Source organism: Colossoma macropomum, unplaced genomic scaffold (genome assembly GCF_904425465.1).
Source record: "Colossoma macropomum unplaced genomic scaffold, Colossoma_macropomum, whole genome shotgun sequence".
Taxonomy (NCBI): domain Eukaryota; kingdom Metazoa; phylum Chordata; class Actinopteri; order Characiformes; family Serrasalmidae; genus Colossoma; species Colossoma macropomum.
Genome location: NW_023494789.1, coordinates 6,507,723 through 6,532,752, shown reverse-complemented (window position 1 = coordinate 6,532,752; position 25,030 = coordinate 6,507,723). Strand labels below are relative to the sequence as shown.

The window sequence follows — 25,030 nt, the reverse complement described above, 5'->3', positions numbered from 1 at the left end:
CTGTACAGGCAAACAATTTAAGAATAATGATTCTCAACATAAAATAGCAAAGAACTTCTGCTTTTCATCATCTACGATACATAATGTCATTAAAAGATTCAGAGAATCTGGAGAAATCTCCGAATGCAAGGGATAAGGCCGAAAACCAGTATTAGCTGGCCGTGATCTTTGGGCTCTCAGGCAGCACTGCATTAAAAACAGACATGATTCTGTAGAGGAAATCACTGCATGAGCTTAGAAACACTTCTGAAAACCACTGTCTATAAAAACAGTTTATCACTGGATCCACAAATGCAAGTTGAGACTCTAAAATGCAAAGAAGAAACCAAATATAAACAGGATGCAGAAATGGCGCCGCCTTCTTTGGGCCCAGGCTTATTTACGACGAACTGAGGTGAAGTGGAAAAGTGTCCTGTGGTCTGACGAATCAACATTTGAAATTCTTTTTGGAAATCATGGTCACTGCATCCTCTGGGCTAAAGACCATCCAGCTTGTTATCAGCGCACAGTTTAAAAGCCAGCATCTATGATGGTGTGGGGGTGGATTAGTGCAGATGGCATGGATGACTTGCACATTTGTGAAGGCATCATAATGGTGAACAATATATACAGGTTTTGGCAGCACATGTTGCCATTTAGACAACGTCTTTTTCAGGGAAGGTTGTTTTTATTTCAGCAAGACAATGTTAAACCACATTTTTCATGAATTACAGCGGCATGGCTCTGTAGTAAAAGAGTCCAGGTGCTGAACTGTTGGTGTCCTCAGTTTCGACATTTGAAACTGTATGTGGACAAAAGTATTGGGACACCTACAGGAGTTTTTTTGACATCCCATTGGTAATCCATAGGCATTAATATGGAGTTGGACCCCTTTTGCAGCTGTTACATCTTCCACTCTTCTTGGGAATGCTTACTACAGGATTTTGGAGAGTGTCTGTTGCAAATTTTGCCCGTTCATCCAGAAGACCATTTGTGAGGTCAGACAATGATGTTGGACGAGAGGGCCTGGCTCGCAATCTTTGTTTTAGTTCATTCCAAAGGTGTTCGATGGGGTTGAGGTCAGTTATTGAGTCAGCAGAGCGTTGGTGACTTTTATGCACTTTTTATGCACTCAGCAACCCCGCTCTGTTACTTTACGTAGTCCGAAACGTTGGGGCTGAATTGCTGTGGTTCCTAAATGCTTCCACTTTTCACTAATACCACTCTGGACAGTACCACAGTACGAATTCATTGAGCTCTTTAGAACAACCCATTCTTTCACAAATGTTTGCAAAGGCAGGCAGCATGGCTAAGTGCTTGATTTTATACACCTGTGGCAATGGGGCTGAATAAAACACCTAAATTCAGTGATTAAGTGGTGTGTCCCAGTACTTCTGTCCATATAGTGTATACTGTCTTTGTACTATTTTCAGATAAATAAATGGTTTACATGATTTGCATATCATTGCAGTCTATTTTTTATTTACATTTTGTACAGCGTCCCAACTTTTTTGGAAATGGGGAGGTACGTCAAATGGTTACGGGTATGTTGGCTGATGTCTGAAGACTCTGTCTTACATTAGTTTTGACATAAGCTGTTGAGCTAAAATATTTTATTTATTTATTTATATTATTATTTATTTAAAATAACTCCATTCATGGCAGAACGGTATATGCAGGGTGCTGTACAGCAAAAATAGTACCCGAATTAAACATATTGTGTCAGATTTTCCACTTTTACCATTATTAGCAGGGCAAGCAAAATCTCAGCAGATATGTTGAGGAGTCCCGGTCATTTTGGATTGTAAATAAAATGACATATATATGTTACAGACTCCTGGTTCCTATCACCACCACTGTAAAGACATACAGTTTCTCTAGGATGAACCATTTCACATCAAAACAATTTGAATGACATTGAAAATTAGCTGAAAGGCTGAATTTTGTAGAACTTTAAAGAACTCTGTGCAGTTCCCCTTGTCACATTATTAATTCACCTTTTATTTTTTAAATATATATTGCAAGGCGTATCATGATCCCAATGTGTAACAAAACAACCGTAATGCTAGTACTTTGTCCATTTTGGGCAGCCCTGTGCAAAACCATTCAACTCTTTTATTAAACTGATGCAAAACAGCACTTTTTCTGCACTGCCCTCCAACAAACTGTCCCATGCTGCTGTTCAATACAGCACTGTTTGTCCATTCCCTTTCACTGTGATCACTCTCGACCTTAGTACAGTGTAAGACTGTTACAGCAAAGCAAAATAGTCCCTATGCTGCCCTGTAACATGCTAAAACCTCAGTTCTCTCTACAGTGCCATTCTGACTCAGTAGTGCATGACCAGCGAGCAACAAGGCACTCTGTTTCTGAACTGCCCTTCAGCATGCTAACACCTTCCTTAACACCCCTCAAGCTCAATACCGCATTCCAACTCACTGCCTCTGGATTGCCCTTAAAAATACCAACACCTCAGTACTTGGGACGGGAAATCCTGTCACAAACATAAAATTTTATCTGAAGATTCATTTTAATTGCCATGTAAACCATGTAATTGTCTTTTTTGTTCATTGTATAACTATTTAAATTACTTAAAGTGGCTGATTCACTGTCTTACTTCTTAGCTGTCACTGCTTAACTGTCAACAGACACAACTCAAGCTTAAATAAACAAACTATACTCACCACAGCTTTCTAAAAGTGTTATAGGACCAAGTTAGAAGTTCAAACTTTTGTTGCTTTTGTAGGAGCCATGAAATGATGACGTCTAAATAAATGTTGTCTGTTTTATTTACATGAATTTGCCTCAACCCAATAAATGAAAATGCTCTGAATTTCACATGAAAGACAACAACCGTAGAAAATAATTTTGGTTCGCTCAAGAAATTGCTCAGGTGATAATGTAATAATTGTGAGAGGCCTAAGGGTAAAAATAAAAGTCAGTACCAGTGTATCGTTGTCCCCTTCCATGGATTTTACCATATCAGGGATATTGTGATAAGTGCCAAATTAGAGTTGCCAATTTCTACTCAGTACAAAACCACTGTACCACCTCTGTACTGCACATCAATACTACAACACTCTGTTTTTCTTCAAAATACCACTTCAGTGCCTTAACAAAACAAACCACACACTGCTGCGAGCCTGGAAAACTAACACTTATCTATCACAGCTGCTTAGGCCTCCATGTTGGGCCCCCCTGAGGAGCACCGTAGCTCTAATGCTCAATGTTTGTTCGAGACACAGACTGTATTCGTTTTTAAAAAGAAAGGGGGGATTTTTCGCCATGGTAACTGGCTCGCTGGACGGCTGGATGGATGGCAGGGTGATAGTGTGAGCTGTTGCGTAGGGGCGTGGAGCGCCTCGATGACGGATGACCGACTCAGGCGCCCGTGTGTGTGTGTGTGTGTATGAGTGTGAGGCACGACAGCTGCGTAGGCAGTGGGGTTGACCTTCACGCAGTGAAATCTCAAGGCCTGTTTGATTACACGGAGCTCCACTGCTCCTAGCTCACACTTGGGCCACTTTGTGATCGGCTACTCTTGTCTGACGAGGCCTGTCACTAGTGCTGTCAGCAGTGTGTATCTTGCCCTTAGTAATAACATTAAGATATGTAAGCACTTGTTCTAATAAGACAGTCTGTTCACTTAGCTGCACAGGAAAACTAAGCTTAATAAAGAGGAGCCGGAAGAGCATCTAAGCTGGTTGTGGCATTTGGGAAAACACCATGAGGAATTTCATTCTGTGATGGTCTGTGCTGGTTTGAAACAGGCTGCCTGGCAGGTTGGCACAGCCACACGGTTTGATGGTAGGGGGAGTGGAGTTTGCTGCAAAACAAGCTTTCTCTATTGCCGTGACACGCTAAGGTTAAACCTGCAGCGATATACAAATTTCACTATGCAAAATATGTTGTCGTTTTTGCATCACGATAAGATTTTAAAAGAAGAATGCTAACATAACATTTTGTCCATTTATTTTTTGTCAATGGGATGTAAAATTTTCCCTAAAAAGACAAGTGTTTGTTGGAGGAATAACTGGCACAAGTCATTGTCTTAGAAGACAAGCCAAAAAATAAGAAAACTGGAAGAAAACCTTGTATCTCCATTTTTGATGTACGGTTTTTTTTAAAATACCTGTTACCCTTTATATTGTGTGTAAATTTCATGATGAATGGACCAAAATAAAAGACCCAAAATGATTTGGGAAAAAAAAGTCTGGTTCCATCGACTTACATTAAAAGTAAAGTAGGGTTTTTTTCTTCTCCTGTAAAGTTACCATTTTGGGAGATACAAGATACGTTTTCTTCCGACAAGAGGGAAATAAATAAACAAATAAAAAATAATATAAACAAAAGTGCAAGATGTTACATGTTGCACACAGTGCGTCTGGCAAACATCACAGCATAAAAGTAACAATAAAAGTAAACCAAAACTATAAGATTACATCTCAAAATTAAACGAACGAAGCGTTACAAGTTCATTTACAGTCAGATCTTGTGGTTTTGTTTATAAAATATGGGTCTTACTCATTTTAATGAGATGGTGCTTTTCTAACGTGGTTCAAAGACTCAGCAAACTTCAGAATCCGTAACCAGTTAACTATTAGAGCTATACGCATCCCTGTCTGGGTTACTTATTTGGCCCGTTTAGACTCAGCTGCTTGACATTGTAACAATAGAAGAACCCTTTTTGGTACTATGTAGAACCATTTTCAAAAAAGGTTTTATATCAAACCATATACAGCACATTCTCCATGAACCTGAATAACCATTTCACCATGCAAAGCCATTTAAGCACTCAGTGGTTCCATATAGATCTCAAGGTTCTAAATAGAATGATTGCTTTTACTAAAGAACCCTTGAAGAACCGTCTCTTTTAAGAGTCTATGTAAACACTTTTATGTAGTGAGACCTTTGTTGGTGGCAATGACCTCAGCCAAATGCTTTCTGTAGCTCAGTCCTGTGTGATCAGTCCTCTGTGCGTAGAAGGTGTTTTGGCGCGTTCCTTCATAAATCAGAGATGTTTTGCTGACGTTTTTTGGTTTTAGAATTTCTCTCTTAGCTTGTAGACTGGCATTCTTGCACAGGTAACAAGGGCTGGCAACTTCCTCTCACAGCTGTAGCATGACGCTGCCTGTTCGTGAGGCCTGGTGTTGCAGAACTCTTACCTCAGATGTAAACCCAAAGTGGGTCCTTCATTATTTAGTTTATTTGTTTGCTGTGATTTGACTCACTTTTGGTCCATGTGAAACGTGTTCCATATGCCTGCGGAGGCTGTGGCGGTGACACTGATTGTACTTTTTGTTTAAAAAATGTCTCTCATCTAGAACCTCTCCCCCTCCGCTTCCATCTGGTCTTCATTTTCATGGAACTTCAAAGGTGAGGGGGAAAGTGAAGACACGGAAACGAGCAGAATATTAATTTTCGCTGTGTTGTCAAGGCCGGATGTGGGTCTGTGGGGCTGCCTTTGCCCCACGCGTGTACCGAGGAATCACGCCGTGGCGCTGCGCTCATCATTCAGGGAGCGGAGTTTGTGCTTATGTGTGGGGCTGAGGGTGTTTAAGAGAACAAGAGGGGAGAGAGTGAGTGAGTGTGTGAGTGTGTGAGTGTGTGAGTGTGTGTGTGTGTGTGTGTGTATGTGTGTGTGTCACTGGCTGCTCTCCGGTTAGCGTGTGAGTGATGAGCCGCAGAGCAGGCGTCTGAGGCCCGAGCTGCTCTCAGATGGGGCTAATTGTCTGGTGGCCATTTTAGAGGAAGTGTTTACAGGGATGAGAAATGGCTGAATCTTCTCTTTAGTCACACGCTCTCGCCCGTTCTCCTTGCAGGCTGCACACGGTGGGCCTCCTCCAGCCGCCACTGGAAGACGTCCTAATGGCTTAATGATGAAAGAATAAGATTACAGGTCTAGGGATCAACAGGAAGCAAAAGAGGAGTCGCTTCTAATGCACTTTTTTCCCCTAGTCACGGAACCAGAGCGCAGATTTCATTCTGTCAGCTTTCAGCTGCGGCTAATGCGACAGTACAAGAGACAGCCCTGCAGGCCTCCAGCCACACTAACTCATGAGAGAGAGAGGGAGAGGGTGGAAGAGGGCGAGCTGGGAGCCTTTGTGCAGTACGCACTGAAATTGTTTGATGAAAAGATGAATCACTGCTGTTTGGGCTTCGGTTTCCTGCACCAGGACGGCTGCTGGAGATGAATTGTCAGGACTTGCCTCCCTTGGAAGGCTTCGGGTCTCTCTCCCCAAAGAATCTGAACGAAAACGAACCTCCCCCTGCACCTCAGACCCCATCCTGTGTGTGTGTGTGTGTGTGTGTGTGTGTGTTCAGTACGTGTGTGTGTGCGTGCAGGAGCACAATTTGCCCTCTGGCCGACTGGGGAGCGTTATCATTCCATCTAAATTCCTCCCCTCAGGCAACTAAATAAAAAATGTACTGTCAGGTCGTTTTTGATTAGGCTGTCGGCCGGATGGATGGAGATGCGCTGGGGAGAGATGCAGAGAGGCTAACTAAGGACCTGGCTGTAAGCGAGGGGTGTGTGTGTGACGTGAGTGAGTGAATGTAATCAGTGTTGTGTGTGTGTGTGTGTGTGTGTGTGTATAAACGTAGCATGTATAGGATGATCGGCTTCACCGCCATTTCTGCCATTATCTCCACATCAGAGGTGTCATTATGGCCGCCGCCACTGTAATTCTCCCTGGTAACATCAGCCCTAATGCTGAGGGTGTCCTTGCTCCCTGCTGTCCTGCGCTGTCCCCTCTATAGGCCGGCCTTTGATTGACACACTGGGGCTGCCCGTTACGCTAGACAATATGACAAAAATATAGCATCATGATGCTCACAGGGTAATTCCGATTTATCACATTTCCTGCATGATTAAATCACCAGGCAACATTCAGGTTGGTTTGATGTGAAAGGGAAACTAACCAGAATTCTTCACAGTGGCTGTGATGGGAAGAGTTTGATGCCTCTGAAAGCTCCTTCACAGAGAGTTCTAACATGAAATTGTGATGAATACACTGCGTGATGCCTGAGGCATTGTGTTATAGTAGTTTTGAGATGAGGATTTGGTCAAAAAGTATTTGTGTAAATCTGTTGATGGCGGAGGGGCACATGCAGGGTATTGTAAGGCAAAGAAGTTTACTGTCATACCCTACAAAAACACTCAGATGTGAAGCTTTACCTGCTATTTTGGACAGTAAATAAAATGGCTGTGTGCGCATTGTGGTCATCGTGACCCCTGGTGCCAATGACCACCACTGTGAAGAAATCACAGTTTGTAGGTTTCTCCCTAATGCACCACTTCACATTAAACTCCTCTGAATGACTTTGTTTGCATCTCAGTGATTGAGTTACACAGATATTTTGAAAAACTTGGCGCAATCACTGGTGTAATTCCCACTTGCCATATTAATAATTACTATTCAGTTCTATTCATATTAATTACTATTCACTTTTACCATTGGTTTATCAACACTGTAGTTCACAGCTGTTATTAAATAATACATATTATTAAATAATAAACTGATCTATTTACAACAGGGATGCACAGCTCTGGTCCTGGGGGGCTGATGTCCAGCACAGTTTGGAGGTTTCCCCACTCAAACACACCCACTAAACCTGGAATTTAACAGATGAGTATAGTCAGGTGTGTTTGAGTAGGTAAAACACCAAGTTGTGCTGGAGTTGTGCACCCCTGATTTATGGGAATTTATTGTGGTGAATTTACTATGACTACCTATTTGATCAGCAAGATTTACTCACCGCATTTCAAATATGAAGCATTCTGGGTGTTCATTTTATTTCAAGTTCAATTTCCTCATCTTTACAACTTTCTACAAGTTGTTTGAAACTGTTGCTATTACATTAGAACCATTGTATACATAAACGGAAGGAAGCTTGGTTTATTACTGAAAACTTTTGGATGCAATCATGAGGTTTTTTAAGTTGAGGTTTGTTCAATTGGAAGAGACACAGTGCATCTTGAAAGCTTAGGAGCCTCTGTTAAATCTCTTACAGTGAAAGATTTGATTTATATTGAAGTACACATCAGATAAGAACACATAACATCCAAGATATGCACAGAAAGGTTTATCAAAACAAGTCATCATGTTAACGATATATCATCTAAACAGTTCGGCCAATTGTAGACGAAGGGCCACAGTACACTGCCAGTGAGGCACTGCAGACTTGATGTCTGAAAGATCAGTTTTGGAGCTGATGGACAATTTTAACTGTGGTATATTGATATATTGGTATATTATCTTAATTCAGATCCAATTCTGAACTTTTCTCAGGACTATTTTAAAACATTGTGCTCTACATTCACTAAATTGTGTTCAGCATCACCCATAAAATAAGCCTGACAGACGCCAGCTAGCTGTTAAAGTACAACAGGCATTTCATATCTTTTCTGTTTTATGTACTTCTCATATAAACCACATGAATGTACATGTCGGATGAATAAGCTCCTCTTCAGAGAAAAATAATGCTTGACTTTGACAGTTGAAAGCAGCATAACACGCCCAGTTCACCTTAGGAAAGGTGGATCAGGTGTGTTGAGTGCAGGGAAACTGTAAACTCTGCAGTGCCAGGACCAGGATTGAGAACTGTGCATTATACTAGTAGTTGGAAACTTTAGTGCACTTGAAATGTGCACTGTGTGGATGTATTAAAAGTACATATCGCTGCTGTCGGAACAAAACCCAAAACCCATATCTCCAAAATGATAACTTTACAGGAGAAGGAAAAGACATACTTAACTTTTAATGTAAGTCAATGGAACCGACTTTTTGTCCAAGTAATTTTGGGCTGTTTCTTTTGGTCCAATGATCATGAAATTTACTCACAGTGTAAAGGGTAACAGGCATATTAAAATGATGTGAAAAACTGAAAAATGATAATGTAGTTTTGTTCCCACAGCGGCGATATATTGAATATCAGGCAGAGTCTGGTAAGGATGAGGGCATAAAAACTCCCAAATTATGCTTTTTTCCACAATAAACTCAGTCCATGCCATCTACTATTGTCTCCAGTCCTGATGCAGGTGGATTTGTGTGAATGAGCAGCGCGTGGCGGTCAGCAGTGGGAGGCAGATGGTGTCGAACTGAATCCTCTTGGCCGTGCCTTCCGAGAAACCTCCGGCCACTGCCCACATGGAAATGTTTTACAGGCCCAGAAGAGGAACTGACTGTTCTGACAGCGGCCGCTTGGAGTGTGTCTGCAGTTTGTTAGCGGCGGGTGGGGAGGCGGGAGGTTTCTATTTCGCTGGTTTGGTGGCGTTTCGCTTGCAGAGTACTCATCTGTTTGTGTCCGTGTGCGTTTCTGTGGTTCATGCTGATGGAGGAGTTTGGAAATATATCTGTTTGCTGTGTGTTCTCTGATAAACACACACACACAGGCTAAGGCCGTGAGAAAACAGGAGAGGGCTGGTTCTCTCAGTGTGCAGTAGAGGAAAAAAATCATCCCACACACCCGGAGTCTTAAAGCCTGACTGTAATTCCAACAGGTTTAGCAGGAAAAAAAGGAACTGGGAGTGTGAGTGTGTGTGTGTGTGTGTGTGTGTGTGCGTGTGTGTGTTTTCCCCACATGTGTGGGCATGTGGTTGTGTGTGTGTATATGTGTGTGTATGGTGCCAGCCACAGGTCTGGTTGCAAACGTCATGCTGTCTTTCACGGTTTGACCACAAAGCAGAATGTGTTCTGAAACTTGTTTGTGCTGGCTGACTTCCTCCAGGCTAAAAAAGGCCTCAACTCATTGAAATCAGTTACTCTGGGTTTCAATTCTCTCACCTTTTAGCATTAGACACAATAGGGTTATCTGTAAATCACACAGCTGACAGTTAAACCCCCCTCTCTCTCTCTCTCTCTCTCTCTCTCTCTCTCTCTCTCTCTCTCTCTCTCTCTCTCTCTATTTGTCTCTGTCTCTGTCTCTCTCCTCTTTGTCTATATATATAAATATATATAAAATCTTACATTTTGCCAAACCAATCAACCATACAAAATTCCCAGATAAACTGTTTTACATATACTTTTGGATATTAGTATGTATTTATTTTATGTGTCTGCTGGCGATGATTCTGTTTGCTTCGGGTTTGATGTGAAATATGTTATTCTAGAAAAACTTGAATTGAAACAATTGTTCACAGTGGTGGTGATAGGAACCAGACATCTGAAGGGCTTAATGCTTCTAAAAGCTTCCTTACAGCAAGTTATTACATTAAATGGCTCAGAATACACGGCCTGATGACTGAGACATTGTTTTGTCATAATTTTGAAAACGTTTGGCCCAAAACGTATTTATTAAAATCTGTCCATGGTGGAGAGGTACATGTAGGGTGTTGTTAGTAAGTTGTCAGTAAGTTTTTCTTCAATGCAAAATTTCATTTCAAACCACCCTGAATGACTGTTCACATTTCAGTTATTTAATTATGCAGACATTTTTACAGATCGATGGAATTTCCCTGTAAGTTAAGGTGTTGTGAAAGCATTGAGATGTTTTTCATACATCAGTCTTTTAATCAGTGCACACAAGCTTTCACACATTCAGACTTCCATATTAAGATATTATTTTGTGTAACTGTCTCTCTCTCTCTCTCTCTCTCTCTCTCTCTCTCTCTCTCAGGTGGAAGAGCAGTGATGTCACAGAGTTGAGGACACTCCCACTCAGTGAGTATTCTGTTACCGTTACTGCTTCTTATGTCACTGCTGGCTGTTGCTCTTCTTCCTATTTTCCTTCTCATCATTACGAGTCGAGTTGTGAAATTTAGTGTCAAGGATATCTGCTGTAACGTTTGTCTGAAATAATTGGAAGCTGCGAATGAAACTCAGACTGTCGATTTAAAACCTAATTTAATTTCAGTCTTTAGATGTGAGATTTGTGAGTGTGTGTGTGTGTGTCTGTGTCTGTATGTGTTCTCATTTTCCAATTAGATGAAACAAACCTTTCCAAAGGCAGTTGTTGCGGTGACATTACCTACATGCACTTCTGTGTGTTCTCTTCTTCTTCTTCTTCTTCTTTTTTTTCAATGAGGATCTTTTAATTTGGCAATTAATTACGGCGCGGTAGCTGAGGAAGGTGCTGTTACAGGGGCCGAGCCATTGCTCTGGAGCAAACAAATCAGCTTTGTGCCGCATGCTGCAGCAGGCTAATTGGTGGAGCACAGGCTTCTCCTAGCGAAGTGTCCGTCCTCTCGCCGCTATCTGCTCAGCCGCTTCGCTTCATTGTTCAGGTCCCTGGTGGTCGCAGAGAATGACAGAAATACAAGGACAGTCATTTTCTCCCCCAACTCTCCTTCTCTTTCTCATTTCTCTGCTTTCAGTCTCTCGTTTTCCCTCCTACTTTCTGCATCTCCAGTCAAAAATGTTAAAACCTTACTAGTGAATCAATTAATGGCACTATTGGCAAGATTAGTCTGCATTATTTAGATACCCAAATTCATCAAAACACCCACAGAAACACTCATCTGTAGTGCGAAGACTAGTATTGTGTGATGGGGAACCTTTGGTGAAGGGTTCAGGCGTTTAGGCCTTCTGGAAGTCATAGGTACATCACTGACTACGGCCCAATCCCATTTCACCCCTCGCCCCTACCACTTAAACCTTACCTCTCCATTTAGAGCTACACGCCCCCCCTAAACAGAGTGTTATGAGGAAAAAAAGAAAAACCGGCAAGATGGCTGCGCAGGCGACCAAAGAAACCCACAAATGTGAGAATTTTCTCTGTTAAAAAAATACGATAACCATTGTATTGTCTTAGTTTAATGCCTTTTTTTCTTCATAACCACCAGAAAAATTGATAGTACTATGCTGATGTCTCGGTAACTGGCTAGCTAATTTTTCCCGTTCCACCTTAAATGGTGTAGCAGTTACGTTCTGGCATGTCAGGCATCGGAACTGCAGCGTCATTTAAGGTGGAATGGAAAAATTCTAGCAGGAAGCTGGCGAATACCTGACTTCAGCTTCATATCACTGAAGAAGGGGTGGGCGATAATAAATAATTGTCAACCCCCACTTTGAAAGCAGATGATGCCCTAAATGTAACTAAAGCCCAGCAGTGAGGAGCTGAACTTTACCCTCCTCTGCTGTCACTGCAGACTGGCAGGGTCGCCTACAGAGCAGCGCTTGTAGCCTGTTAATGAAGTAATGCTCTTTATTACTTGAGGGTTCTATTTTGTAGTGGAAGATTTCAACCACTTCCCCTTATAACTCTGTGACAAGCATAGGGGTAAAAATGAAAAATGGGATCGGGCCTTAGAATACAAGCGTGAGCGGTGGCCTAACCATTGGGTTTCTGTTAGGTGTTAGGAATTGGAAAACAGTGGCGGCAGTTGTATCCCAGGGCACTATACAGAAGGAGTCACTGTAAAACTGCAGCATAAAAGTAAAAAAAATATCTAAAGCTTTCTTGCAAGATTCAAATAAAGCATAGAGAATGTATTTTACAAGCTTTAAAGCCAGGCTTAATCACAATCTTGTTGTTTGGTGACAATCAGCACTGCATGTTTGAATTGCGTGATTTACATACATACACTGTACAAAAGCACTGATTGACGTGCTATGACGAAGGTGTCCACACTGCATGACAAACGCAACCCCCTGCAGACAGCTCTGTCTATGGACAGCTCCCAATAAAGCTGTTACATTCAAAATACCACGCTGCACATCGAAGTACCATGCGAAAAAGAGAAACCATGCTACAGCAGCTTTGTTACTGCTACACTGTGTACTGCCACTAAAACCAGGCAGTGATGTACATGGTTAGGACAATATGGTCACTCTACGCTCTGTTTTACAAAGTGCACCACCATTAGCTTAATGCTATCGTACTATTAGAAATACCATAAGGATGCTAGCAGAAATTAGCATTATTATATAGGTGTTGAATTTTTTTTTTTAATCCATTTTTATCCATACTTCATCACTGATTTTGCGATAATGCACTTTAACGTAATGTGTGCTCCGACCTCCCTCCTCCAACAACAATCTAGAGGACAGCAGTTACACCACAAAAAAAAAGAAAAGATGCCAGGTGGCTAGTTCAAGCGAATAGGCAGGTTTAAAAGACGTACCTCCTGGGGACGCTTAAAGAGGTTTAATGGTTATCTGTAGTTAATGTAGTCTGTTGTTTTATATAAAACAATTTGTTTTTGTTTAAAATGATCTTTGAATCGTTCAAATACTCAGTGCCTATTTTGCTGTTGCAGTTTTGGCAAATTTTGAATATGGCCGGTTCAGGTCACAGCAGAATGTTAATTAAAATGAAATAAAAAGACAGATTTGTTGAGATTTTAAAATACGGCCCTTTTAGTGGTTGAGTTTGACCCCCCGCTCTACATGGTGAATACTTAGTGTGCATGTTAAGAATATAGCACATAGAGCCTGAATTGAGACGCAGTGCTCCTTCTTTCTCTTTCTCTTTTTCTCTCTTGCTTTCTGTTTTTCATTCGCCCTCTGCGCTTCGCATTGATCCACCCTCTAACAGGAGTGCTGATATAAGGACGTAGGTTTTTTTTGGTCATTAATTTGTATGTAAATGCCATCTGAGATGTAATGTGTTACAGCAGCGTGGAGGCTGCGTATTCTGAGCATGTACAGGTGGACTCACTGATGCGTTCGTTCCCGTTTCTCAGAGCAGTTTCTCAGCCGTATATGTTCGTGGTGTACGCGGTATGACCTGCATTTGCATTCAAGGGTTTTGTACTAAGGGTCCGTGCTCCACCCACGCGAGCCTGTGAGAGCGACAGAGATGGAAAGGCGTAGGGGACAGTCCACTCTCCTACACATCACACCTGCTCCTGCCTTTGGCAGCCGCCTCGGCCCATGTCCCTGCCATCAATAATGGTAATAGAGGCTCCGTCGGAGCATTGATTTTTGGGAAGTGTAGGAAAGAGCGAGGCATTGTCCACTCTCTGCGGCACGACTCCCATTTTGTCCTTTCTCACTCGTCCCTAGTAGTGTCCAGTCTACTTGAAGGTCTGGTGAAAAATCTAATTTGTACAGTTTTCTTTTGGCTAACACATGGAATTTTGGATGTTTGCTTCTTTAGGTTTTAGTTAATCTAAAGATTTGTCAGAAGAAAAAATCTTTGAAAAGATCTAGGAAAAATATGAAAGACCTGGTAAAATTCTCAAACTGTCACCATCAAGTACAAATCAAGCAAGGAAGCTGCTGGTGATCAACATGTGTGTGTTTTGTGCTTTGGGATTACTTGAATTGTAAGAAGAAAATTTAACCAACTTCTAAGAGTGAACTTTGGAAGTATGGGCTGTAGATCTCTTTGAAAACTGAAAGCAAATTTCCTGAAAAGAATTGATTTATTTTTTCAGACCTGATTATTAAATTCTAAAACCTAAAAAACTCGTGTGCAGGAGTCGTGTTCCCTGAAGTGTTGAGACCTGGCTTGTGACTGGCTAAGTCCATTCCGCTGTTGCGTGGTGTTGCTTCTAGGCAACAAACATATTTCTGCAAATTCTAATAACAAAAAAATATATACTGCATGTTAAAAAAGAGGTCTAAATGTGCCCACTAAGAGATAGTATGATCAAGCACATGCTTTGTATTGACTTACTCAAACTCTTCCCTTTATTATTAACCCTATCGTTGTCTTAAAATATGTATAATGTTAATGTAAAGTGAAGAAAATGAGTTTGTTGCCCTTGGGCAACATCGTGCAATGGACGGTTAATGGCTGTTTTGATTGGAAATGAATTAAACGAAGGCTATTCTCTGGCTTTTGCAAAGTATAACCTTCCATTATTTGTTAGCTACATTAGCCTCAAAGCTCTGGTGCAAAACTGAAGAAGCCAACTTTCAGCACCAAATATGTCTTAAGTATCCTTTTAGGTCTTCCTGCATTGTCGTTACAAACAAAAAAGTGCCCCTCTTCCTCTCCCGCTGTCCTTAAAGAGGATATACGGTTACACGACCACCAAGCGTGTCATGGCCTGGTAAGAATGGAGGTTATCCAGAGGGCTGCACACACACTCCCTCAATCAGCCTGCTGTTCCTCATGAAGAAAACACAGGGAGGAATGAAGCTGGGGGGGGACACCCAAAGGGACTTCCAAAAGTTGAGGCAGGCGGAACATCTCCACGGAGCAGAGTCTTCCTCAGCGTGTGGGGCAGATAGGAGCAGATTTGGGTGTCTCTCAGGACGCGGCGGGGACAGCCATGAGACAAGCCACGTTATTATTTCCCTCCGTTCATGATGGAAAGTTCGACGCACTTTCTTAAAATATCTGTGCTAAACTAGCCTTTTTTTGCATATCAGCTGTACTCTCTCTCTTTCTTTACCTCGCTTTCTCTTCAGTTCTGTCTTGTGTCTTCCTTTCAGTGTTTTCCTCTTTATTTGTCTTTCTCTTTTACTGAACATTCTCATGAGCAGTGGTTTAATACCTAACATTTCATTTCACAGAATTTATGTGGTGGCAATCTCTCTCTCTCTCTCTCTCTCTCTCTCTCTCTCTCTCTCTCTCTCTCTCTCTCTCTCTCTCTCTCTCTCTCTCTCTCTCTCTCTCTCTCTCTCTGTGTCATCTGTTTACTTGTGTCTCTCCTTCTCTCTTGCTTTTTCTTTCCCTATCTTTAGTTCTGCCCCCTCTCGTGAGCCCTTTTTTAATACCACCCATCTTTTTTCTCCTGTGTCTTTTCTGTCCTTTTTTTGTCTTTCTCCCTCTCTCTCTCTTCTCTTCTCTTTCTTCCTTTCTTTCTTTCTTTCACTCACTCCCCTCCCCCCCCTCTCTTTCTCTCAAGGACAACTTGCTGTCTGTTTTTCCTACTGAGCAGATCTTGAATCATGGAAGAGAAGTTTTAGTGCTGATGCTGTGCAGAAAGTGTGTGTGTGTATGTGTGTGTGTGTGTGTGTGTGTGAGAGAGAGAGAGAGAGAAAGAAAGAGAGAGATGGAAGCATGTGTGTTTTCCCTGTGCGTTGCAGTCTTTGAGGCAAAAACAGGTTTTTTGAGAAAAGGAATGGACGCCTGTGTGTGTGCATGAGTGTGTGTGCGAGAGAGAGAGAGTGAGTGATATGTGTAATGGACGCCTGCTTGAGCAGAACCTGACTGTCCAGATCCCCAGCGAGAGTCATTACCTGAGAGAGAGAGAGAGGGAGAGTAGGAGAGAGAGTGAAGAATGGAAGGCACATCAGCAAGTGACTGACTGCTACTGCTGCACCTCCTCCCTCTATCTCTCACTCTCTCTTCCTTTCTCTTGCCCTTTTTTTTGCTCTGACACTCACACACACTCACACCCACATACACACACATGTACAAAACCTTGCCATTTTTCTGCTTCTTCTTCTCTTAAATATTTATGCTGCGGCTGAGTTAGCTGTGTGGCTTCAGCGGCCCTGCTGCGCCTGTACCGGAGGATGTGGCAATAAATACTGAGAGAGAGAGAGAGAGAGAGAGGGGACAAGAGATCATGTATTCATGCTACACATGCAAAGACAGTATTCTCCACTTTGCAGTTATTGATTTCATTATAAAAACTTGATTTGCTTGTGTGCTTTTACCAAATAACAGCAGGCTGCATTGTCTCAGGAGGTGATGCTCACTTAAAGAAACAGTCCAGCATAAAATCATATTTACTTCATTGGTCCATTTTTATAGGGGTGTAATGATGCACTCAGCCCACAAATCAATTCATAATACTGGGTTCACGATTCAGTGTTCTCATGATTTTTTGAACCAAATATGAATAAAGAAAAATGATGCCTATAATCATGTTGCTGCATGACTTATTAACGATGCTAGAGCTGAGAGGCTGGAGGAGTGCTGACGTGAGCTGTTGATTGATGTCGATCGTTTGCAGACTTTGTAGTTCAAGCAATCCAGTTGCATTAGATGGAATAATTATTAGAATGTCCGCTCTTCATGATGCGCACCGTCACAGACATGTAACAGTGAGTTGTACTGGTATAGCGCCTACTACACTACTCAGCATTGGTCTTATCAAGTTTTATGTGAGAAAATTAATATCACAGAGCTTGTAAACAGGCAGTCTGGCACACTTCATTCAGCATTCAAGTCTCAAGCCTTAAAAAAATGGATGTGCTGGTCTGTGCTGGGCCTAGAACTTAATTTATAGAGAATAGCCGCATTTTGGTCAGGAAAAAAAAAACACGGTCACAGGTATTTTCCCCAAATTGGTCAGCCATACAGGAGGCACATGCACAGATAGACCCCAAGGAGGGCTTGAGCCCCTGGCCCTTTGCCCTCTGACTAAACAGGTGCCCTCTTGTTTGATATGTGGAACAACTGTTATAATAATGATTTCCATGGCCATTCTTTAACATCGCTTTCTGCTCCATATTAATTAAGAATCTAGTAGCTCGGTTGAAGTGCAGTGTCCGAAGTCCACATAAGCAAGTCTGTTTGAGATCACTTAACAGCTCAACACAGTTTGAGGTATGTGATGATTCTACACAATGCTAATTACTGTACATAAGCTGCCAGTGTTTAGTAGCTTCCAGTACATCAGTCTTGTACATCCAGCACAAAACTAAAGGTGCAAACTTCGTACACTGCTCGACTTCATTTGGAGTAAAAGTGAAATTGTGTACATTTTTTGCCAGACATTTCTATTAAGGTATCTAAAGCTGTGGCTCATATAGAAGAAAGGCATATTCTTATCAGGGGTTGTGCTTTTTTAGCACTGTGTTAACTCTGCTGTGAATCCAGTCACTAGAAATATTGTCATAAGTCGCAAAATAATTGATTCTGTTCATCTGGTGTGGTTTTAACAAATATCAGAATAGGAGGATCGCCACTTACAGCCACACACACACACACACACACACACAGTGGATTCTCAGTGTAGCATGTCCTAAAGAGAGAGGCAGCCGTGTGCTCTGTATTGATAGGAAGAGGTGTGTGTGTGTGTGTGTGTGCGTATGTGTGGGTGTATGTGTGCATTCAAACCAGTCGGCTGCACAGCACTGCACACCGCAGCACCACGACAGCAAAACAGCCCAGCAAAGCACAACATACACCCAACATACACATCACCCAGCGAGTGCACATACACACACACACACACACACACACACACACACACACACACGCCTGTAATACTGTCCATTCTATTCACTTACAGTGTTTCCCTTAAATTCTTTTCAGGTTAAGTGGTAAATCCTTGGAAGCTGCCAAAGTTGTCTTGCATACATGGTGTCATCAAATGCTTGCAGGGCTGGAGTCGTATCATCTGCCAGATTTATTTTAAAAACACAGTAAATACGTTGTACCTGTGAATATACCAAGTTTTACATTCTCTACACGTTTATTTTCAAGAAGTGCAGTTATGATTGGGAGTTCATTTATAGTCAGTTAATTTTTATCTAAAGGATTCACTTGTTAATGCTGTACAGTTCATAATGGGCCAAAAAAATACATTAACAGCCCACTGTTTAGACTGTGAAGTCTATAAAATGCCCAAACAGACCTGCTTTTTGAATGTTACAGCTTAAAGAATGCTGTAGAAATTTGTGAAGCATCCAGAAGGAGGATCTCTGGCTGGTTTTGCTCAACAGTAAAACAGCACAATGAAAACATTGCACTCAAGTTTCATGTCTCCTTATCAGTTTTTAAACACAATGTTTCCATAAAGCAACCCCAAACTAATACTTAATTTTTCAGAAAAAAGCTTGCCTTGTTTTAGGGACCAAGAAATTGTGATTAAAGCTTATTATGTCTGCACATTAGAAGACTAGAGCAGAGTTAGACACTGCTCGTCCACCACAAACCAGAACCATGCTGGACTTGGGATCTGGATTTAGTGCATCTTCAGTTTAATTGATAGAAAGAAATGAGTGCATGCCACATAAAAACCTAACGTTGGAGGTTAAGGTTGGAAAGACGAGTAGTCTCAGTACATACATGCAGTTCTGTATAGTCAGTACTATCAGAACAGTAATATAAAGAGTTTGTAATGAAGCTATTTACGTTTAAAAAGACAGTCTTTGCAAAAAAAAGGCTCAGGTAGTGGCTCACAGTGCTAATAGTGTTAGTCTATTTGTTATTATTATGATAAGCCATCATTATTCCACACTGCAGATCCAGTTTTGCGTGGATAAAATTGCAAGCGTCTGTAGTTTAATGACCAGCATGTGGGTGAGTCTCCTACGTCTCCTAATGACAAACCGTCGCTCAGAGCTTACAGGGTGAAAGCAGGAGATGGGAGGAAGGGGATGGGGTAGAGAGGAAGAGCGAGAGAGAGAGTGACAGAGAAGGAGAGAGGGAAAACATTCAGAAGGTCAATACCAGCGGGTGGTCATCAGAGAGCGAGCGACATGGAGAGACTCCGATTGAGTTTCATCAGCCCGGTTACCGTGGAGATCCATCCAATAATATTCCAGGATCTAAACCAGAAACGCAACTAAATTACAAATGTGCAGTAACACAGTGCTCTAGCAGTACTGCTGTATTTAAAGCAATAATTCAGCAAACGAATCTAATTTACAATTAATTTTTTTTCCATCATTCAAGTGTAGTTAATCAGTCAAGACATGTTTGGTGTCTGAAGTGGAACAAAGTATGTTTTGTAGCTAAAACCAGTAGCAGCAGCCATTGTGGACATTGTGAACTTGGTCAGTTGGCATAGATAACATTAGAAATGAACATTCTGAGTAATGTTGATATTTTAGTATACATGAGAGGTTATGAATGAACATTCAGCCAAACTTCACCCATGGCTGGAGTCTCACTCGTTTAGGTGATAGGTCAGGTGTTGAGAACCAAAAAAACAGTAGTACAAGAAATTAGCAGCAAGCAGAGGAGCACATTTTAGAGCTTGTTTTATTATTCAAAAAAACTGAAGAATATTGGCAGGTTTTCATGTTGGATTAGCAGTAGTGGCTGCCTCTTCAGATAAAACTACAGCCAACTAGTTGCTAACACTGGGTGCTAATGTGGACTTTTTGGCTACGTTCACATTACAAGCCTCGTTGCTCAAATCCAATGTTTTGCTTAAATCCGAGCTCTTTGACACAATGGTTCACACTGGTTTAGGTAAGTGATTCAAATTTGTCATTAATGTGAACAAAACCGGAGCACATCCTACTCAGTAACGTCACGTGAATGAATCACGTCCATCATCAAACAGACTAACAAGCAGAACGAGCTTCGCTGAGAAGATAATTAACTCTGATCAGCTCTCAGCTTCATTATTAGAGCGAGACGAAGGAGAAAAAGGTGAGATGTGTTGCTTTTCCACCGTTTACAGACTTTAACTTCTGTTCGCCGCTGCTGCCATGGTAACGCTGAATGATGGCGCACGCGCAGTGGAGGAAAAGCACATGAATTCCGATCTGAGCGTCACATTAAGGTCGCATGGCCACGAATCGGATACGTATCCGATCTATGACCAAGTATGAAAGTAACTCAGGTTGGATTTAAAAAGATCAGATTTGTGTGTTCACACAGCCCTGAAAACGTCAGATCTGAGTCACATTAGGGCAAAAAATCTGATTTGTGCCACTTCAACCTGGTAAAGTGAACGTAGCCTTTGACACCTGGTCACTTAATGCGAGTAGTTTATGGATTGTATCCTGGTAAGACTTTAGCTACATGTATTTACACTTGGTACTCAAATGTAGCTCCGATTAGTCAGACTGAATTCTGATTGCTGTGTGGGGTAGAATATGCAAATCCGCTCATTACACAGCAACCAATTACCCGTTGTTTATCTGTTCAGTCTCTTCATTCTACAGTTTGTTTTGCAGAGTAATGTCTGTCGCTGTTAACCATTTTGTTTCATCCGTTCTGTAACCATGTGCGTCCCCCATGATTATCTTCCTCGTGGACACTGATCACGCCCCCACTGAAGTCCTGCTTGGCGAGATGTTTGGGTTGTACTGGGAAGGGTTTTGGTTATAGAGTGTGTTTTGGAGAGACAGATGCGTCTGTGCTGCTATAATGTGGTTCAATGCATCTCAGACCACTTCCTGAAGTGGTTTGAGTGATCAGATTTGTATCTGGATGTGTTTATACTTGCATTTTTATGTGTCTTGGCCTCATTAAATGTAATCCTGATACTCAAGATGCATGATCAGGTGTAAACAGGGTCTCTGTCTTACACAAGGTATTTTCTCTTCTGCGGACAATGTTCCAACCTGTTCTTTTATCGGATAAATGTATTTCCACCATTTCTGGGACTAACTAACATCACCTAGTGTTACTTAGACTAGTAATATACATACCTACTCAAAAATATGAGAGAAATGTAAGATTTTTCAGTGCCATTTACTGGCACCAAGATCGGTTAGCCGAGTTCTCGAGTACCTGTGCACATCCCTAAACAGTATGTCAAATAGTGTGTGAAACCACACAAGCAAGTCTATTTGAGATTACTTAACAACTCTATGCAATTGGAGACAAGCGTGTGGCGATTTAAGCGCCCAGTTCACACATTAACCATGATTGACATGGTGATCAACCAGTCACTGCCAAACACCCGTCTCTAAGCATTACTTCCACCATTAAGGGAGGGAAAATTCTGTCAGAAGTCTTCAGAACAAACTTGAAATGACCTGGATTTAGCTAGATAGAAGATCATACTCACAGCGAACACTTTTAACAGGAATACCCATGTTTGCTCAAAGGTAGGCGTGTTCAAACCTCAAACCAGTCCTCAGCGTCCCCCCAGATGGTCCATGTTATTGCTCTATCATTTGGTTTAGGGAGCTGGGATAGAGCAAAACTGTCTAAGGGGGCCTAAGGACTGGTTTGAGAACCCCAGTTTTAAAGTGAGATGAGACTACACGTTTGGTGAATGGTATTCGGTTCATTTCTGGCTAATTCCAGGTTGTTTAGGTGTTCTAGGGAACTGGGATAGAGTAAAACTGTCTAAGGGGCCCTCAGGACTGGTTTGAGAACTCCAGCTTTAAAGTAAGCTAAACTTAAACTGCGTTACTGCTGACATTTGTTTAATATGACCTCTAACAATAAATAACCTTACAGAACAATGTTAAAATCACTTAAGTCAATCTGTTAGCACAAGTGCTGTAAATGCTACCAGGTGGGCTGGTTGAAAGTTTGAAGGACATAGAAGCACTAACTGCTGAAGTGGGAATTTTGCAAACTGTATAGCTGAGTATAACTGACCATTACTCGTTAGCTACATTAGCCTTGTAGCTCCAGTGCAAAACTAAAGAAGACACCTTGGACACAAATCACGTCTTGGCTGAAATATTGCTTTGAATGCATGAGAACTCTGTCTAATAATGTTATTTTACGTAACTGCTCTTCTAGTAACTCTGCTCTATTTAAAATTACTGCCCCGCTCTGATAGAACTGCTCTATTTAAACGAACAGCTTTATAGTAAATGTCCCGCTCTGTTTGAGTTAACTGGGCTGTACAGTAAAGTCCTACTGTATACACACTTACTGTAGTAAATCCACCAGAGTCTCTAATGTCTGTTGAAGCCGCGCTGCTGTTTGAGCCGCGCACACTGATTCACTGTAACATTCCTGCTCTATATGAAACAGACTACAGACTCTCCATTGAGATACAGCTGTGTGCAAAACCCACACGCTCGCTCTAATGCACTGCGCTATGGAAATGTGCTGACGTATTGGAACTGATGCCCAAAAACTCTTAAGAGCCTCTCCGGGTTTTTGTAACAGACTCTGCCTTTTTGCTTGGTAGTATGGCTGCTGTTATTGCTCAAACTTGAATGTGTGATTGATGATCATCTCAGGCAATTTTGCATGCATATTTTACATTTAAAATCACCTTACAACCATTTTTAGTGCTTTGCAAAAGTCAGAGACCACCCCTCATTTAATTAATTTAGTGTAGACAGCCATTAAGTGCAAACTGTTGATTTTGTATTTATATTTCTAAAGCAAGATAATCCACCTGCATAACAAATAGGAAAGTCAAATGAATGTGATTGGAAAAATGATAAAAAGTTACAGAGAAAATGGGACTCAACAATCTTGCAAGGCCTGGTAGACACCAAAACTGTCCCCATCAGATAAACAGCGCTTAAAGCTTTCATCTCTGAGAGAGAGGAGAAAATCAAGCTGCTTCAGATCTGAAAACATCCACAGGTGTTTCTGTCCATCCTTCCACTGTGAGAAGACGACTCAGCGCTATGGGTCTGAAAGGATGTGTAGCTGTTCAAGAAGCTCTTACTGAGAACAAAACAGACAAAATAGAAAAACATTTGTAAATTTATCAGAGAAGCTCCTGGTGTTGCCACCAGAACCCAGATCACTGAATATGTAAGGTTATTTGGATTACAAGAAGCAGAAAATATAAACCAACTCCTAAGACTGAACTTTGGAGGTGTGGAAAAATATCCCATATCCATTTTTTTTTTCTTTTGCAAAACTGAAAACGAGTCTTCTGAAAAGAATGGAAGCTGTAACAAAGGCAAAGAGTGGACACTAAATACTGAAAAGTTGACATTTTGTTGTTGAGGTGTAATTTTCTGTTAAATATATGTTTTCTGAATAACTTGTTTTTAATAGCTGGTTTGACTGGAAATTAAATGAATGGAGGTTGAACTCTGACACAGTGCTGTAAATGCATTTTCTTCAACAGTGTTTTATAAAAGTGTTTTTAAACGTTTCCTAGATTTTCTTTTTCCAGTAAAGTTTCTCTGCTTATTTAATTAAAGGTCAAAATATCCTAAACAGTAATTGGATTACATGATTACTGATATAACCAGTGGTAACAGGCCTACTTTGTAGAGATCAGCTCTATGAGTACACAAACTCTGGTAAAAGTTCACCTCCAGACTTCCTCTACTGATGCTGCAGGTCTACGGATTGTCCACTTGCGTGCCGCTCCTATAGTGTCTATAGTGAGCACTGTGATTACAGGAGTAGAATGGTCCAGTTTTCAGCTGTCAGTATATGGAGCTTATCACATCCTCCTGCTTTTCCCCCAGCATTTAGCACTTGGGTGTGATTAGAATGTAAAATGCAGAGAAATCACTGGAACGATTGTTGAACGCAGCGTGTGTGTATGCGTGTAAGTGCGTGTGTGTGTGTGTGTGTGTGTGTGTGTGAGTTGTGTGTGTGCGTGTCGTGGACCTGAGCCTTTCTCCTGTGTTGCTGACGCTAAAAGCGGTGTGTGAAGATGGCTCTGAAGAGTGAACGCTGGAATACTAATGAAGGAAACGACAGGCGAGGCTGCTGCGCTCTCCTCTTCTCCTCTCCGCAGTGGGCTATCTCTCTCTCTCTCTCTCTCTCTCTCTCTTTTTTTCTTTTCTCTCTCTCTCCTTCTCCCCCTTTCTCCTCTGTCTTTTTCATTCTCCCGTCTCCTTCTCTTGCTCACACTCTCTCTTCTATCTCTCTCTCTACCTTCTCTTAATTTTTTGGCCTAATTTGTTCTCTCTTCTTTCTGTCTTTCTTTTTCTCTCCTTTCTCTCTATATCTGTCTTCCAGTCTTCCTCCTCTCTCACGCTCCTTCCCTCTGTCTCCCTTCTCTTTCTTTTTATCTTTTTCCTTTTCTCTCTAGCTCCCTTTCGCATCTTTCTTTTTTCTCTCCCCCTTCTTGCTCTGTCTTTTTTTTCTCTCTCTCCTTTCCCGTTTCTCCTTCCCTCTCTCACCCTCCCTCCATCTCCTCCTCTGGCTCACACAGAGGATAAACTGTGTACATGATGACATTTACACCGCAGTTGCACGCAGAGAGGGGTGTGTGTGTGTGTGTGTGTGTGTATGTGTCTGTGTGTGTGTGTGTGTGTGTTCATGCGCATCCGTCTGAGCCCTGTCATATACCTTCTCCTCTCCTTCATTTCTTCCTCTTTCTTCCATTTTGCTCTTTCTTGCGCACACTATCTCTTTCTCTCTCTCTCTTTCTGTCTGTCTCTCAGTCTACCTCTCTCGCCCACCCGCCTCTCCTCTCCATCTTTCCATCTTTCCCTGCGTGTGTCCGGTGTAGGATGTGTCTCAGGAGTGCTGTGCACAGCTAATTTATACACGCACACAGAGAGAGAGCAGGCCCATTATTTATGTCTTTCTGAAGGGCAAATATAGAAAGGAGTGGTTGTGCTTTACTGGAGTGCACCGCCATGAATCAGACACACACCTACAGGTCACACTCAACATAGAATAC

At 41.7% G+C, this 25,030-nt stretch overlaps 1 protein-coding gene across 7 annotated transcripts in view; it reads left to right on the top strand.

The window, feature by feature from the left end:
• baz2ba (bromodomain adjacent to zinc finger domain, 2Ba) overlaps positions 1-25,030 on the top strand; it is a 130,194-nt gene that overhangs the window by 11,652 nt on the left and 93,512 nt on the right. For all 7 annotated transcript variants that reach the window (XM_036569900.1, XM_036569899.1, XM_036569898.1 and 4 more), the window contains exon 2: positions 10,597-10,640. The gene's annotated coding sequence lies outside the window, so the exon portion shown is untranslated. The remainder of the gene's footprint in view (positions 1-10,596; positions 10,641-25,030) is intronic.